This window comes from Cololabis saira, chromosome 6, assembly GCF_033807715.1.
Source record: "Cololabis saira isolate AMF1-May2022 chromosome 6, fColSai1.1, whole genome shotgun sequence".
In the NCBI taxonomy this organism is placed as follows: Eukaryota; Metazoa; Chordata; class Actinopteri; order Beloniformes; family Belonidae; genus Cololabis; species Cololabis saira.
The window spans coordinates 16,790,702-16,808,732 of NC_084592.1; the positions used below are offsets into that span (position 1 = coordinate 16,790,702).

General features: G+C 45.1%; 1 protein-coding gene across 2 annotated transcripts in view; it reads left to right on the plus strand.

The window, feature by feature from the left end:
• The first annotated feature begins 1,297 nt into the window (after positions 1-1,297).
• tbl1x (transducin beta like 1 X-linked) overlaps positions 1,298-18,031 on the plus strand; it is a 34,892-nt gene continuing 18,158 nt past the window's right edge. The window contains exons 1-2 of one of the 2 annotated variants that reach the window (XM_061723390.1): positions 1,298-1,421; positions 1,519-1,687. The gene's annotated coding sequence lies outside the window, so the exon portion shown is untranslated. The remainder of the gene's footprint in view (positions 1,422-1,518; positions 1,688-18,031) is intronic. The other variant, XM_061723391.1, reaches the window with a different exon arrangement.

Consider the following 18,031-nt stretch of genomic DNA (forward strand, 5'->3'; position numbering starts at 1 on the left):
ATAAGATAAGATAAGATTACTCCCTCAATGGGGAAACTGACGTGTTAGCAGCAGTACACTTAACATACACACACACAAGCATGCGGGGAAGGGGGTAAAAAGGTAAAAAAGTAAAAGATATATATAATTACAAAATATGGACAGTATATACATTGCAGTGGAGATAAGAAGATAAAAAATATAAGATAAAAAATAGTGCAAAGGAAAGAAAAACGATAGACGTAGAATGAGTGTGAGGTAGACGGGTATTGTATGGATATTGCACATATGACTATTGCACATCTAGTTATTGTACATGTAATCAATCACTGTGCAATAATAATAACAATAATAATAACAGAATCATATGCTGTAATAATGCACCTTTCAATAACCATGTCTACATCATACTGCCGCACCTTTCACTTTCAAATTGTATATATGTAAATAAGAGCTGTCATTTGCCTATTTACTGTACAGTGAGCGAAAATAACAGTCAAATTTCCTGTTTTGTTTGACCTGACTTGGCCAAATAAACATGATTCTGATTTCTGATTCTTAAGAGAAACGCACACAATAACAAAATATGTTGAAATATGTGGTCTATTGTATTCATAGAAATTAGACATATTTGTATGAAAACTCCCTTTTAAGGGTTTTTTTAAATTATGTTTTGTCTTTTCCTTTGTGGTTCATTCAGTAAGCATATCTGGAGTAAATAAAGCATGGAGGAGGCCAGCAGCATGCGTGGCTGCTGCAGGAACAGCGTTGCGCCGCTACCAGCGCCTGTACGGTAGCAGAGGAATGTGTCACACTGATGTCAACTTGTTATTTACTTTCCAAATCTGGCTGACCGGCCACGGCGAAAGGAGAATTAATCAACCGCTGTGTGACCAGGCAGGCGGAAAAGAGCGGAGTGGGGGAGGGGCGGCGGCTCAAAGCAACACGCTGAACTGTACCCAACACAGCGCACTTAAACCCATATAAATCATAAATAAAAACGTATAACGGCTCAAATCTGCCGCATATGTTCATTTTGAGTGATTAAAAACAGCAATTGAGTGGAAAGGGCGTTACAAAAAAAAGGTCCTTTGATGTGAGGAAACAGTACATCCATCAAAACGCATGAGCGTTCCCAAAATGACGCGTTGGCGTTTATTTTAGTTAATGGAGGGGCCAGCGTGACGCGCGAGCCAGAGCGCGTTTTAGTGGGTTAATTCATGAATTAAGCGATGTTCCCAGGCGTGTTTTGAATATTCAGGTTTAAGGTCAGGCAGCCCCCCTCCCCTCCTCCTCCACCCATCTCCTCCTCCTCCTCCTCCTCCTCCTGTCGTGCGTCTGCGTCTCCGCCGCTGCCGCTTGCGCGCTCGCGGTCGCAGTGCGCGGTGAAACTCCACGGAGCAGGAGCGACGCGCCTCACGGCCACGGGAACTTGCGGAGCAGTGCGTGCCTGGGCGAAACTCGTCCCCTTTTTCTTATTTTTTAAATTGTTATTGTTGTTATTTTTTTTTCCATTTTTTTTTTTTTTTTTAATTCTAGTAGATTAGTCGACGGCGAGCCCCACGCCCGCGGCGCCGGAGCCCGAAATATGACGCTACAGAAAATGGGAGGAAAGTGTGTGTCCGCCCGCTGAAGTTGGAGCTGATCTCCCCCTGTGGAAAAGAGAGAGGAAGAAACAACCACGAGGAAAAAAAAAGAAAAAGAAAAGGTAAGCCCGGGACGGGAGAGGTGGAGGATGGTTACTTTCTTATTTCTGGGGGAAACTGAGTTGAGGTTTTGCCGGCGCGCAGCAGCGCAGCAGCTGACTCCACACGTGTGTTCAAATCCCCCCTTTGCCTCCTCTTTTAAATTATTATTCTCTCTCATTTGCGTCCAAACAAACCAGCCTCCACAATTGAGACAATGTTTTATCCTTTTCTTCCTGTTGAGTAACCAACTTGACACAATAAGTTTAAAAGGTTGAATGTTTCCTCTCTTTTTTTTATTGGTTCAATGCGAGTTTTATTCTTTTATTTTGGGTCCTTTTTCATGGCCTTGGTGTGTTAATCCTGCAAGAGTGTAAAAGTTGCACTTTCAGTTATTTTGTTTGTAGTACATACTAGTGTTGCCATGCTGGGCCGGGAGGCGCATGTGCGTGGGGGAGGGGAGCGCCGGCTTCAAGGAGCACACAGTGTTACTGTGTAACTCTTAGACTTTGCATCCCATAATGTGTCGTAAAGTACAACAGGAACCCCGATTAGTGCTGAGCTGGGAGATCTGCGACGGGATCCGGCTTGTTCAGGTCCCAATTAACCTAATAAGGTCTGGGATCTTAACCTGATGTACATCAGTGGCCCCAAATCATGAATACACAAGTAATCATCCAATTTGTTCATTTGCCTAATTTATTGCTCAATCACAAAGGCTTTTGTTGGTGTTTTCCTTAATGGACATTTGGGGAAGATCCCAATATTATAGGACTGATTACTGGGAGCGACCCTGAAGCCAGTGCAGAAATAAGGAGTGTTGCGGTTCCTCTGCTGGCCGCTTGGGGCCGAATCTAAAAGTGGGTTAATCGACACAGAGCCTTGTGTGGAAATATCCAACTTTGCAGCAGGAATAAATGTATTTACACCCTGCTCCAAAAGCCAGTTTTGGACGTTAAAGCCTGAATTATGGTTCTGCGTCAAATCGACGCCGTGCCTACGCCGTCGCCGTGACGCCGTCGCGAACCCTTCGGACTTCTCCGTCACTCCATTTCGCCCCGTGACCGCTAATTAGCGATCTTTTCCTGAATGGTTTATCCGCTTTTTTCCAGTCACAGTGAATCAAAGAGATAAGGACAACTATTGTGCAAAAAACACAATCACACATACACGAAGAAAAGAGCGCTGAAAGTTCACGACTGCTTCAAACCGGAAATGTGTTGCTACCAAGCGAACCAATCACAGCCCTCTCGTCTGCGTTTGGTCTGCGTCGCCTCGACGCGTAGTTACAATTTTTGGGAGGTACGCGTCAGTGACAGCGTCAGTGACGGCGTGTGGTACGCGTCGGCGCGTACCACACGCCGTAGGCACGGCGTCGTTTTGACGCAGAACCATAACTCAGCCTTAAGAGTTGCTTTGAGCTACGTTAACATCAGAAACACGTGAAGAGTATTTACTTTTATTTATCGTTTGGCGGAAATCTTATTTCTTCCTTGTCGCATTAAAAGCCACAACAGGAAGTTTTACAATACTGCCTTGCAACTTCCTGTTTTGAGTCGCCAGGTGGAGAAAAGCGGTGCTACTAGAGTCGTTGGATGCAGCGTTTGCGTTATTTTGTTTTATTTTAGGCCGTCAGTGGCCCAAATCATGAATACACAAGTAATATCCAATTTGTTCATTTGCCTAATTTATTGCTCAATCACAAAGGCTTTTGTTGGTGTTTTCCTTAATGGACATTTGGGGAAGATCCTGATATTAAGGACTGATTACTGGGAGCGACCCTGAAGCCAATGCAGAAATAAGGAGTGTTGCGGTTCCTCTGCTGGCTGATTGGGGCCGAATCTAAAAGTGGGTTAATTGACACAGAGCCTCGTGTGGAAATATCCAACTTTGCAGCAGGAATAAATGTATTTACACCCTGCTCCAAAAGCCGGTTTTTGATGTTCAGAGTTGCTTTGAGCCATATTAGCATCAGAAACACGTGAGTAGTTTTAGTATTTACTTCTACGTACCATTGGATGCCGTGTAATTTTTTTTTAAACAGAAATCCCATTTCTTCTTTGTCGCATTAAAGGCCACTACAGGAAGTTGTACAATACTGCCTTGCAACTTCCTGTTTTGAGTCGCCAGGTGGAGAAAAGCGGCGCCACTAGAGTCGTTGGAGGCAGTGTTTGCTTTATTTTGTTGATACGGTTTTATTTTAGGTCGGAAAGTCCCACCAGGAACCCTAGTGACTCGTTCAGGGTTCATGGATGCGGTTTCTCGAGGTGGAACAAATGTTGGTTAAGATAATGCAGACAATCCTTTATTGAGCGTCTGAGGCGCATATCACGTGAACAGGGACGTATTTATCCAAGTCGGACGAAAAGAGGCAGCTATCTCCGGAGATTGTTGCACAGAAATAAGAGAAATAATTCCAAGATATAATAGTTCAGACGACAGCCCCCGTTGGTTGTTGAAAAGGTTGGGTTTCGCTGCAGAATTGAACGTCTGGAGCAGCATTACGACGGACATTTGGACCATCGGTGTGTTCAAATATCAAAATATAAGTTTCCTTTTTATTCTGACATATTTGTAGCTGCACTTAATTCTTGGATTTCTTCATTTATATCTTCTAATTTTATGTTTACGCACATAAACGTAAATAACGCTTGAATCGGACCAGACTCTGATTTGGAAGCATCTCCAGGCCGGATGTGGTGGCGTAAACGCCCACGCCGAAGGACCACCTACGTTACTAACTTACTAACGCGACCCAGAGAAGAGGAAGCCGGCGGGAGCACAACACGGCGGGCCGGTGTTGGTTACCGTCTGTGTTGTTGTGATTTGCCCTCGGAGAACTTGTTCTCCTTTTTTAATTTCTGGCAGACAGGAAGGGTAGTGTTCTTCTCTTTCCGGGTGACTGGCTGTGGTTTAGTGCACTGCCGTCTTACACCCACACACATGCACACACACACACATTTATAATCGATTACAAGTTGTGTCACAGGAGTGAGAGACTCATCTAAACAAGGGCTTAGATGGAGATCAGATCACAGCTCTGGATCAGAACTCTGCAGGATCCCGAGTGTCGCTATGGGCACTGAAGAAGTGTATTTGTCATTTATGGGATATGCAGATGTCTTTTTCTGTACAAGCTCTTATTTAGTTGAGGTTTGGCCCATGTGACTGATCAGCTGTGTCCTTCTCTAGAGAAGAAACACAATCATACATAACCTGACAACAGAGTTTTAGCTTATTTGTTTAGTATTTCGTGGTGTGATGTGCGTTCAAACATCCGTGGTTAATGTCGTAACACGACATGAACGCTGGTGACGTCACGGTTCTGAAATCTGTTTTTCTTTCAGTGTTGTTTGAACGTGTTTCCAGATGTGTCGTGTAACCGACCCGTTTATACGTTTTAGTGACGTATAACCCTGGTTTGGAGTCCAGATCCCACATGTCTGCGTTTGTTTTATGAATGAATGGATCTCAGGTGTAGATCATTACCTGCCACTTTCCTATTACTCCATTGCTTATTTACGCAGCAGTCGTTGAACCGCTCATCCATAATATATGAGACGATCAGAAGTTGGTGTCGTGCGATCTTTGCCAGGTTGGACAGTCATTTGGAGCCGGGACTGTAAAAAAACCCAACATTTTCATGATTCATTAACATTTTTCACCTTACAGGAAGCTCAAAGTCTGTATTCTCGGTTTCACTTTCCCCATTTAAACGACTTTATTGCCTCAATCGTGTAATTGGCAGGTTTCCATTGTTGTCAGAGCAGAAGTCAAGAGTATTGAGATGGTTTGATTCTCCTCTCTAGTTTGGTTCTCTGCAGTTTTTTTGGTTTGGTGTTTGAGTAGACGAACATAGCCACCGTTTGTACCCACAATGCTGTTGTTCTCTAGTCTTGCTGCAGGATTTGACACGAAACGCACTGTCTTTGGTTTCAGTTGTGTTCTCAGATCTCGGTCAGGGCAGCCCACGGTGTAAAGAACTACAAACGTACTTGCAGCCCCTCGTTTTGCTTTATATCGATTTTTCTTATTTTATTTTAGTCGGGATAAATCCTTCAATCCATCAACGGAGGGCTCGGGGAGGCAGCAGCAGAGCCTTTTGTGGTGCTGTGCTCGGCGCAGGAGTGTATCCTTTGTGCATAAGTAGGGCAAGGAAGTCCCCGCGAAAAGCCTTTATCAGTCTTGTGGTGCAGCAAATCTCTGTTTCAGGCTGTCCAAATATTTCTGTAGCAGTATTTATTTATGATAGGCCATGGGGGAAGGTGAGCCGTTCTCTCCCTCCATGCAGAGGAGATGTGCAGTTTTCGTGGGCTGCAGGCCAACTGGCACATTAGTGGTTACTCTGAAACGATGTCCAAACCAGTACCGGCTGGTTGGAGGCTATAGTTATGCATTTGATTATTGTTTGGGATTCAGGACGGCACTGTTGTACCATTGTCTTTGGATCGAGTAAACGCGTGTTCGCCGTTCCTCTGTTGGTTTTCTCTCTTGGCAATGAAACGGTTCTCTTAAGACGTTACATACTTCTAGCCAGATGAATAAAATGTACTTTTACAGCATGTTTCTGTGAGGTTTTGTTGCTGATTCAGGTCCGTTTGCATATCACCAACACCTAACCTAGGCAAGGCAAGTTTATTTGTATAGCACACGTCAACACAAGGTAATTCAAAGTGCTTTACATCAACATTAAAAGCTGCAAGACACAATTAAACAGCAAATAACAAATAAAATGAAATAAAATAAGAAAAGAGGTAAAATAATAAAATCACAAGTTGTTAAAAAGTGAGGGCAGTAGAGTACAGCAGGTAAGTATTTAATTTAAGAGTACGCTTCAGTAAACAGTAATGTTTTTAGCCCTGATTTAAAGGAGCTGACAGTTTGAGCAGACCTCATGTCTAAGATAATGTAAGATAAAGAAATATCGGCATGCTGCGTTTGCTGAGAGAGCGTTTGTGGGTAGGGTTTCCAGTGAAAGTGGGGTGCGTGGAGACGCTGGTGTTGCTGGTGGATGACTGTACAGGAAGTTGTGCAACCGTGGACGCCAACGTGCTTCCGTTTGTTCACGCCGTCCCGATAACCTTTACATGCCACCCTGTTCCAGCGGCAGCAGCCGTTTTTAACGATGTCGGTCATCAGCATCCTCGGCTTCCCCGTAACCAACGGTGAAGCTCAGGTTTTATTTATTTATTTTACTACATGCAGCAAACATAACACGACTCTGATTCATGGGCTTGTCGGCGTGAGGAGGAAGAAAAAGCCCTCGAGGTCAGATTAGTGGATAGTCGTCCCTCGTGCAGTCCCCGAAAACTGTTTGGTCTTAAAATACCGCATGTTGTCAGTAATTCTGGCAACGTTTCCGTGCACGGCGGAGTCTAAATGCCATCGTCTAAATTGTAGATGTTAGATTATCCCTCCAACTGGTGATTCAGAGCGGAGCTTGAGCTTCTGCTTGGCGAGGACAACTGAAACTCTGTGTTTCCGGGAACGAGTGGAAACTCTCATGTGACGGCTTAATCTATTTTTCCTGGTTTTTGAAAAACTTCACTGAACCCCGTCGCCGGGCCGACTCCGTCTCCCAGTCGCCGGCTCCGCGGATCAACCAGTCTGCATCTTGGCACGCCGTTCGGTTTACGATCGCGAATGCAGAGCACAACGGAAAAACAAACAGCTGTCTGGGTTTGGCTTTAGAGCTCGCCCCCCCCACCCCCGACCCGACCACACCAGTTAATTGGTCGTTTTACACTGTGGTGCCGTTAAAAAAGGAAAAATGAAGGAGTTGTTTGTGCTCCTCTGAAAGTCCACATAGAGCCAGACAGGTGCCAAATACGGCATAGTCGGTTTTACAAAACAAAAGATGAATAAATAGCCGTCGTGGTGGGATAAGCTGCAGGATGGATGGATGGATGGATGGATGGATGGATGGATGGATGGATGGATGGATGGGCTCCTGGATGGAGCCCATCCAGGAGTCAAAAAAATTCCCCACGATAAGAATTTGTCATCTCGCGGTAAAAACGATACATTCCCCTTAGGAAGGAAGGAAGGAAGGAAGGAAGGAAGGAAGGAAGGAAGGAAGGAAGGAAGGAAGGAAGGAAGGAAGGAAGGAAGGAAGGAAGGAAGGAAGGAAGGAAGGAAGGAAGGAAGGAAGGAAGGAAGGAAGGAAGGAAGGAAGGAAGGAAGGAAGGAAGGAAGGAAGGAAGGAAGGAAGGAAGGAAGGAAGGAAGGAAGGAAGGAAGGAAGGAAGGAAGGAAGGAAGGAAGGAAGGAAGGAAGGAAGGAAGGAAGGAAGGAAGGAAGGAAGGAAGGAAGGAAGGAAGGAAGGAAGGAAGGAAGGAAGGAAGGAAGGAAGGAAGGAAGGAAGGAAGGAAGGAAGGAAGGAAGGAAGGAAGGAAGGAAGGAAGGAAGGAAGGAAGGAAGGAAGGAAGGAAGGAAGGAAGGAAGGAAGGAAGGAAGGAAGGAAGGAAGGAAGGAAGGAAGGAAGGAAGGAAGGAAGGAAGGAAGGAAGGAAGGAAGGAAGGAAGGAAGGAAGGAAGGAAGGAAGGAAGGAAGGAAGGAAGGAAGGAAGGAAGGAAGGAAGGAAGGAAGGAAGGAAGGAAGGAAGGAAGGAAGGAAGGAAGGAAGGAAGGAAGGAAGGAAGGAAGGAAGGAAGGAAGGAAGGAAGGAAGGAAGGAAGGAAGGAAGGAAGGAAGGAAGGAAGGAAGGAAGGAAGGAAGGAAGGAAGGAAGGAAGGAAGGAAGGAAGGAAGGAAGGAAGGAGGGAGCAGCGAGCATTTAGTATTCTTTTAGAGCAGTGATCGGGATAAATGCCAGAAATGATCGTGACAAATTTTTTAGTCCATACCGCCCATCCCTAGTAGGCTGCAGGATGGATGGATGGATGGATGGGTAGCCATGGTTTTGGGTTTCTGAGGAAGTACAACGTGCCAGATACACTTCTGCCCCCCAGGTATTCGTCTCAAGCATCATGTCCATCAATCGTGTTGTGTTGCATTTGAGACGGTTGGAATTTTCATAACCGCCGTAACTCTTGTTCCGTTGCTGTTTGAACTTGACTTTCTGTACCTTCCTGATGTGTTATTGTACAATCTAATTCATTGGGAAACCCCCCACCCCCCCAACAGACACATACACACCAAAACACATACATTTGGGTATTTGCTGATGACTTTATTTTGTAAGCCCTCGTCTCTCTTGAACGTGGAAGACGTTTGACCCTATTTTATTTGCCATGTTATCTCTTTCATTGGCGCTGCCGTTGCATGGCGACCAGCACAATAGACATCCCTGCGAAAATCATTGGAGACAGAGCGGATACAGAGGAGGAGAGGAGAAGAGGGAGAGGGAGAGAGATGGATCCAGACAACAAGGGACTGAAGGAGAAAAGGAGATATATGTATGAAATCACTGTAATGGACGAGCTAACGACCCCAATAAAGAACAGAGGGGACTTCTTTGAGTGCTCCGCATCCATATTTCCATATTAAACGGCTGCAGGAGAATACTTCGGATCACGTCGTTAATGTTGACATCTTTCAGATGGTTCGGAGAAAACTGAATAAATTAGAGGGGAAGAAAAGGGCGGATGGGTTGCGGAAGGACGTGAAAGTACATTTCTGTATTACAGTCTTTATTCGTGGGCTGTTTTTCCTGGAGTCTCTTATCATTTCACAGATTTTGAGTATTTTTTTTATTATGGGGATGATTTATTACATTTCTGCAACGAATCAATGAAACAAAAAGTTTTGCACCAATTAAATTTAGTTGGTTAAATGTTTGGATGATATAAGTCATTGAGAGGCGGCCCGTTATTAATCAGATTTGTATGTTTCTGGGCGACCTCCGTCAGAGGGAACCGCTGCACGTTATGTGAGCGAGGAGTTGATTACAGATGTGGTGAGGGATAAGAGAAGGGGAAAAATCCAAACTTGCATAAAAATGCCTGTTCAACTTTGACGTTTTCGAGGGTCGACTGTAACAGAAGCGAGAGAAAAAACCGCCGGTTATCTTTTAGCGTCCAGGTGACCAAAACGGGCCGATTCACCGACAGCTACTTATAGCATCAACGCCGAGGCGAGCTTGTTCGCTTGATGCTTTTACACCTGGCGGATAATCTCAGAGAGGCTTTAATCTTAGCCTTTTAGCTGCCGTTAGCTGGGGCGTGTCCCACAGGTTGAGGTTGTCATTCCTCCTTTAGTGAGTTTTATCTTCCATGTGCTTTCTTCAGGGTTTTCTTTCAAAGTCTACCAGTTAATCAGACGATTATTGAGAATATTGAGCTGTTTTACGGCGGGCATATCTCCGGGCAGCCCTGGGAGGTTTTTCTTTGAATCCATTTGACTTTAAGTTATTTTTATGAATATTAATTCAGTTTTCTGCACATTTGTGCATAATTCATCATGTTTAAACGGTTTTATCTTCTCACATGGAAAAAGAACAATTGGTCCAATTTATAGGCCCAAAAAAACCTATAAATCATAAATCACTGATTTCTAAAAATGTCACATCAGCGGTCTTTGAGCTTCCTGTGATCGTGTACTTACTGGATCTACTGGTACCCTCCACTCAGGCGGTCGCTGATCTCATTGATTTTTCTGTGTGTAGAGCAAATGATGCATTCAGAGATTAGAAGACAAAACAAAAACGTAGGATTTATCAGAACGGGTGTGGGCCCTCGCCGGTAAACCCGTGCTCGTCTGGTGAAGCCGCCCCACCCTGCGAGCCCCGGTCGCCGGCCAGAGCCTCATGAGCCGCCCCACGACGGTGAAAACTGTGAAGTTGGGCTTCAGCCTAAACGAGATGAAGATGGCCGGTATGAACGCCATGTTTGGAGTATTTCTTCAACACATGCCATCTGTCACCGCCCACGAACGATAAGGGTGTTATTTTAGGATTTGTGTGTTTTGACAACATGTTTAATACGCAGCTAAAAGCTGAACTCGCTGAACTCGCTGACCCTGAGTTATAAGTAGACTGATCTCGGTAATCGTGCATACAGGCAGAGCAGCGACCAGAGGAGGCTGTTGGGGAAACATTTTTAAACTATTATCATCCCTCATACCTCCCTCAAGATTAGACGTTTCAGAGCAGCTACGATCTGATTGCCTGTTGAGGTTGTCGGGTTGAAACCTACCTCATGACAGCTGCTGAAAACCGTTTTATTTTCAGGGGCGTGGGATTGATGTATCACTACGCATCCATATTAGAAATTCCCACACCTTAGTAACCAGTTGCTAAAGTGTGGGAATGGCGCAACGGGGGATTGGATGGATAAACTGCGGCCACGTCTGTGTGGAGCGTAGCGGGAGTGTGCAGCGCATACTTCCCCGTGCCACGAGGCTTTTATCACCCCGAGGTTTGACGCATGTCCATTTTACTTTAACCTTGGGATGAGTTGAAATGACATCCTGCAATCTGGGGACGTTAAACGCTGATGAAGGACTCAGCGGGAACGGCCCGGTCCACACCCGACCGTGCTCTTTTAATCCTCATCTTCGGGTGGTTTTTATTTTAAAAGCGTAGTGGAAAATGTGAAAAGCTTCTTTTATATAAATTATTAACGATATAGGACCAAAGTGGTCGTCATTTTTATTTATATGTGATTTAAAAACCTCACACTTCAGGGTAATGTGTCAAAGTGTAAGTATGTAATTCTCATAATAAAATTATCCACAATGCTTCTTCTTGAAACCATGCAGAATATTATGTGTTTTTTTTTAAAACGATGCCTTTCTGATCAATATTATTAATCAATGAGGAGGACGAATGCAGCAGTCTGTGCAGATTCTGGCATTTTGTTGTTGCTGGATTGTTGTGTCTGGACTCTGTGTACTCGGTGGCTGCATGTCTGCAGTGGTTCCCAGGCCTCTTCTCTTTTTCTCTCTCTCTCCCTCTCTGTCTCTCTAACTGAAAGTTATGGTTTGACGCTTTAGGCTGTGCAAACAAAATGACCATTGATGAAACGGCTGTGGAAGTGTTGTTTACTGCTGCATAGTGTCATAGAGAGACTCGCAGGACGAGGCACCTGTGCAGGTCGTGTTAGTGATGTGGACGTGAGCGCTAGAATGAGTTTAGTTCCTGTCAACCGGCTAAAGCGTCACCGGGAAATACTTGCATACACCTTTTTGTTTTTGAAGCAGTTTTGAAATTTATATTCTAGATGCTGTTGGCCGGAACTTGTCCACATATTATGAGGGACTACGACGATAATGAAGAGCACAGTCATCATTTCCCTGAGCAACACACTAAAATGCTGTCAGAGATTTTTGACTTCTGCAGAATCGGGTTACAGCGAAGCTTTTTGATTTAAAAAAGTGTTATTGTTTTGGAGAAGCACAAGATTTATTCCTGTCGTGGCATTTACTCTTTTCATATTTAAAGCAAAAACGTGATTTAGAATTTTAGCCATCAGCCTTTCATAATGTATTATATACTGTATTTACATCATATTTAAGGTCCGTAAGCTATAACAGCGGCGGTGGTCGGTTTCCTCAGCCTCGGTGCAACCCGTGCTTGAGTGGGCTTCCTCCAGTTAGCCCGTCTTCCTCCAGTTAGCCCGGCTTCCTCCAGTTAGCCCGTCTTCCTCCAGTTAGCCCGGCTTCCTCCAGTTAGCCCGGCTTCCTCCAGTTAGCCCGTCTTCCTCCAGTTAGCCGGGCTTCCTCCAGGTAGCCCGTCTTCCTCCAGTTAGCCGGGCTTCCTCCAGTTAGCCGGGCTTCCTCCAGTTAGCCCGGCTTCCTCCAGGTAGCCCGGCTTCCTCCAGGTAGCCCGGCTTCCTCCAGGTAGCCCGGCTTCCTCCAGGTAGCCCGGCTTCCTCCAGGTAGCCCGGCTTCCTCCAGGTAGCCCGGCTTCCTCCAGTTAGTCTGAAAGGAAGCCAGAAGCTGGGATAGACTCTGACTACGGCTTTTGTTTTAAATATGTGTCGATATTAGCGTTTTTACCTCAGTGTTGCAGAAAAGATTTCTATCCACATTATACCCCCGTATGTGCATGACACACCGCCGTCCGTGCTCGCTGGGGATGCACGCGTGAATGAAAACAGGCTGCAACGCCGCTGGAAATGACCTTTGTTGCAGATCGGTATCCTCCCGTGTGCACGGCAGAAACCAGCCCATACCAAGAACAACAAAGGTGGTTGCTGTTTCATGTTGTTGGTTGTTTAAACGGCTATCCAGGTGGGCGTGTGGTATTCTCAGCATATGAATCAGGGAAAAAGTGACCCAAAAGAGCGAATCTGTGAAACTACATCTTTATTTTGCTTTTGCTTTTGTTCATCCACATTAAATCCCGATGACATTTTAGGGGGTCTCTTTTTTATTATTATTCTGCCCTGTTGTGTTTATATGTGTACGAGCCCCGAGATGAAACGGTCAGACGTCTTTGGGAAAGAGCAGCAGAGGTGAGATGGGAGACGAACTGGAGATCCTCATCCCGCCTCCTCTCCGGATGTGCGTTAGCCGACGTTTCAGGACGGCAGATCACCGTGTCGTGCGACCCCAAGACGGCCTCCTTTCTCTACGTTGCGGTTTCGAATCGTATGACAGGTTCATCAGCTGAATAAAACACTTTCCCGAGCCGACCGACAAACGTCACAAATATGCTGATGATATGCAAATATGGAGACAAGCCTCTTGTGCAAGTGTGAGCCGGTGTTTTGAAATGCGTGTCTCCTGCCAGTGGCTTCCCCCGTCACAAATGCGGCGTCCACGATGCATGTCCAAATACGCATTCCTGTTGGTTCTTGTTGTTTTTAAGGACGTAGCAGCAGTGAAGCTGGAGGATTTATCTGAGTTTTTGTGCCATTGAAGTGGACAAATTCATAAACACGTAATGGTGACATCAGAGACGGTCCTGACCGTTCTCACTGGACGTCGGATAAAAGCGAAAACCAGCTCTGATTTGAACTCGTTCAGCCAGAAACACCAGTGGGACCTGGACGTTACTTGGGAACCGCTCATCCGTGAACAAGTGGGGTCGACGCTTGAAGGTCACGTCTCATTCAGAACACAAGACGTAATATATGTTAAGATGGTTGTTTTGTTTGTTTTTTATCTTATTTTTGTGATTATTGGGAGCTAAAACCTGACAGTTGGAGCAGTTTTAATACTGTATCTGTAGGAAGAAACAGGAAACCAGCTTGTACTTTTACTATGTGTGCGGTTAGTTGTTAAGCAGGGTTGAGTGTACACACACACACACACACACACACACACACGCACACATACATACACACACACTGTGTACTGTTGGTGTCAAACTGTGTAAATGCTGCGTGAAGAAACATCCCAGAATGAAGATCAGTGTTTGGGTGCGATTGTGTGCCTTGCTTTTGTGACCTGGATGTCAGAAGGAAGGAGAGCGTCAAAAGAGAGGAGTCCGGGGAGGGAAGGAGGAGGAGGAGGAAGGGAGGGAGGGAGGGAGGGGTGAGGGGGGTGTTTAAGGTGGTATGAGCAGCTGTTGACAGAAAAGCGAGATCTTCTGGTCGCCATAGCAACACTTGTATTATCCACACTTGTGTGTGTGTGTCGGTGTGTGTGTGTGTCGGTGTTTACAGCTTATTTGTGAAATCCTCATCCTGTTGGGGAAAGAAAAAGAAAAACAGAAAAAAGGAGTGAGGCCTTGATGTTTACTCACAATGGCGAGAAAATTCAATTCCTTTTTTAATTGTTTTTCTTTTTCTGTACGCGTCTGTACTTCTGTACTAAATGTACTCGAATGTAAAATGTGCTGTTTTCCTCCACCGATAACATAAAAATGATAAGACAAAATATATGTTCCCATGGAGATGTAACTCTGCTTTTCTTTTATTGATTTTATATTCAATGGAGTAGTTTTGCTCATTGATAAAGACGAACGCTCCCGTTACCGTAAGCTGCCTTAACCGCCGGCGGGTGTTCTTGGCTTCATTCGGTTAGATGGTCGTTTACAGTTGATTTAGGATGGAAGATACGGCAGCGTGTGGTTCCTTGAGACACAGAAAACAAACCGAGCATTGGTGAGATGAGGAATATTGCTGACCGGGAGAAGTGTAAACCTTGATATCGGCAGGTCACCTCACATACAAGGTGAAACGCTATCCAGAGACCTTTTGTTTGAATAATGCACGTGACACGACCACATGGCAGTTAAATGTGTGCCGGGTTAGATAGTAGGGACGGGAGATGCTCTAACGAAGGGTCCAAGCACTACTGGAACGTTGTCGTTGTTGTGTCTGAGCATTAAAGACTATACATTGTGCAACATATGTACATTCAGAGCTTCTAAATGACGATTGTGGCAGATTTTACGGTGCGTTCACACCAGCCCTGTTTGGTCCGCTTCAAACGGACCAGAGTTTGTTTTCTTGGTCCGTTTAGTGAGGTGTGAATACGCCATCGGGGCTCTGACGGGGGGGTCCAGGAAGCCGACCTGGGTCTGCTTAAAAGGTCCAAATACAGAAAGTGGGCTACAACGCCGGGCATTGTGGTTAAACACAACCACAACAAACGTGCCTTTAGCATGATTTCGGACGTGAAGATATAGTAAAAGTTTGGTTGGATGGAAATATATCGCAACTGCTGATAAACACAAGAACAACGAAGTTTGCAAACGTATTAGAGTACTTAATAATTATTTTGCTGACTGTGCTCGTGGATGATTGTTAAAGGAGTAATCAAACCTGTGGTGTTTAGTAAAGGCAAAAGGTTTAAATATACGTCCTGTCACAATAGCTGCTTAGCATGTCCAACATTTGCGGATTTAAAAGTTTAAATTTTTAGAAACTGCACTCAGTTGATCCCCCTGACGACCTTTCAGTCAAACCTGCTCAAAGTGTGAGTTGTTGAAGCCTTTCAGTTGCATATCTGCTTTCACCTGGTTGATCGACACCTATGATTATGTTTGACCTCGTTTGAACGCCTGTTTGTCCTGGAATGTGAATTTAACTATTTAGGGAAGGAAAACGGTACAGTTATTTTAGCCCCGTGCTTCTGGGTTAAGGTCTGGCCGCAGAGGGGGGGGGGGGTCACCCCTGAGACTGAGGTCTGGTGTTTTCAGGTGTTGCTTGTGTGCGACCCGGCACCTGGGGATTTCTCTTAAAACCACAAGAACCAATGTGCTACGTCACTCTCGTTGGGGTGTTTCCTGCACAGGGAAACGACTCGGCCTAAAATGTATTTGATGTTTGATACTGCAATCGTGTCTCTCAACCACCGCGGTGGAGTAGCAGCGCTATGTTGCAGTTTACGCACCTGGCATAGCCTCCCGAAGACGATGAATACGGGGTTCACCTACCTGATCAATGTGTCTGATGGAGGCCTGACTTTGTTGCTCTTACCTTTTTAGGTGTGTTTCCACTTGCAGGCGTTCAGGTTTCAATGTCTAACGGGGCTCGCCGTTGCCCCGGCGGGTCTCCGTTACACCGTAGCACCACACAAGAACCTTTGACTGACAAAAATAGCACAGCCGACCACAAGGTGGCGGTAGAGTGCATGTTTGCTGTTCGCACATGGCCAGCAGCAGAAAAGGAGATGGGGGGGGTAGGAATACATGTAACAAGAAACAAAGAAACATGTAAACAATGTATGTTACTTGCGTTTTTGCTGTGCCTGTTCTTTTTTGTTGTTTTTTTAGTTGGAAATTAAAATGTTATTTACGTGAATCTTCGTTGGAACCAATATGCACATGTGAGTCTTTCAACCAATCACAATCAAGATAAGGGCATCGCTTCGTTCCCATTACACGTTGGTAGGACGGTAATGTTTCATGCTACGAGACGTAACTGCAGCTTTAGTTGCACCGAAAAGCAGCACAACTTCGCAGCTATGTTCAAAAGCCCGCTTGGAATTGGTGCAGAAATACGACATTTTTGTCAGATGTCCGTTCACAAATTACAGGCTAGGCTGACGTAGATTGACGAGAAACTACTGTTTACCGCAAAAGATGAAACGCACCAGATTAGCATCACGCTACATGTGTTTGGTTCACTGTAAATTAGCCAGCACAGCCAGGGGTCTTCATGACAGCTTAATGACAGGATTTGCTTTTAAAATATGAGCTTTTGTTATCTCCTGAAGGGCCCAGTAGATAAAGGCCTCCGAGGTCCAGGGGTCTCGAGCGAGCAGTCGCTAGCTCTTCCAGCGGATCACCTCAGATGGCTTTTTCAGATGCGAGTTGTCGTTAATCAGTAGGTTGAGCTTTTACATTTGACTTGAAGCCTGCAGACTGACTGTCTTTTTCTGCATGCATTTTGCCACCCCCGATAAAAATAGAAGTGCCGCCGTCGCTATGGGAGAAGTGTTTCCCCGGCTGAAGTCTCACAACCCCCCCCCCCCCTCAGCCACTCGCTGACCTACATTGACTGTAACCGATTCATTGAGCAAAGGCACAGAACAATAGACGAGTGATGTTTGTGATTACCTGTGTGGAAATCATTGTTGATCACCCCCCCACCCCCATACCTTCCCCTCCCCCACTCTCTCTCTCACACTTCCCCCTCCCCCTCCGAGACTGCAGCCGACCGGAGCTTCAAAGGCGGGTTTTTACTCAGCAGCTCAGTTCAAGAGAAAATGGCTGCTGTTTCCAGGTCTTGTTTGCACATCTGTTGGCTGACGGTTCAGGAGAAAATGGGGTCTGTGGTATGCCGGTTTTGAAGCAGCATTGTTTTCAGATGTACATGTGTACGAGACGACGGCCTCTTTAGGAGGCTTTGCTCTATTATTTTTGGCTTTTTTTTGTTGTTGCTTGGAGTGAATTTTATTTTATTTTATTTTCTGCAGTGGAAGGATGATTTAATTTCCTATGAAGAGTTATTGCAGAAGCACAGCTCTGTCAAATGCAGCAAATACACTTGAAAGTATTGGTTTTTTTGCTGCTTCAATTGATTACTTGAAGAATAATTGTGTGTTTTTGTCTCAAATGAAGCTTAATTTATCCTAATATTTAGATTTAGAGTAGTCTTGCTTCTGTCTTTGTTGAAACACGGCGGTTAAAACGTCTTTATTAACTTTACCACTCTTGTACGCTTTCATTACCTTGGCAGACAACCCTTTTTTCTGTGTGTTTTGATTAATCTCGCCCTCCTAATTAGCCGCAGCAATCTATTAAGTGTTTACTTTTATCTGCCAGCTACGTTGGGTTTCATCACCCTCCGCTATCGGTGCCAGGCTGCTAAATGTAGACGGTCAAAGATGGAAGATTTCCCTCCTTTTTGTTGTTTTCCTGTTATTTCTGACCCCCAAAGCTCTACGGTGGTGATGGGGGGGGATTGGCGATGCTGATTATTTCTACATTTTACTGATATCAGCCAACTAATAGCTTATTGTACATACGTCCTCATGCTGTTGGATCAAGTTCAGTTTTTCTCTTTTGCCTTTTTTTTTTTCGACTTTATTTT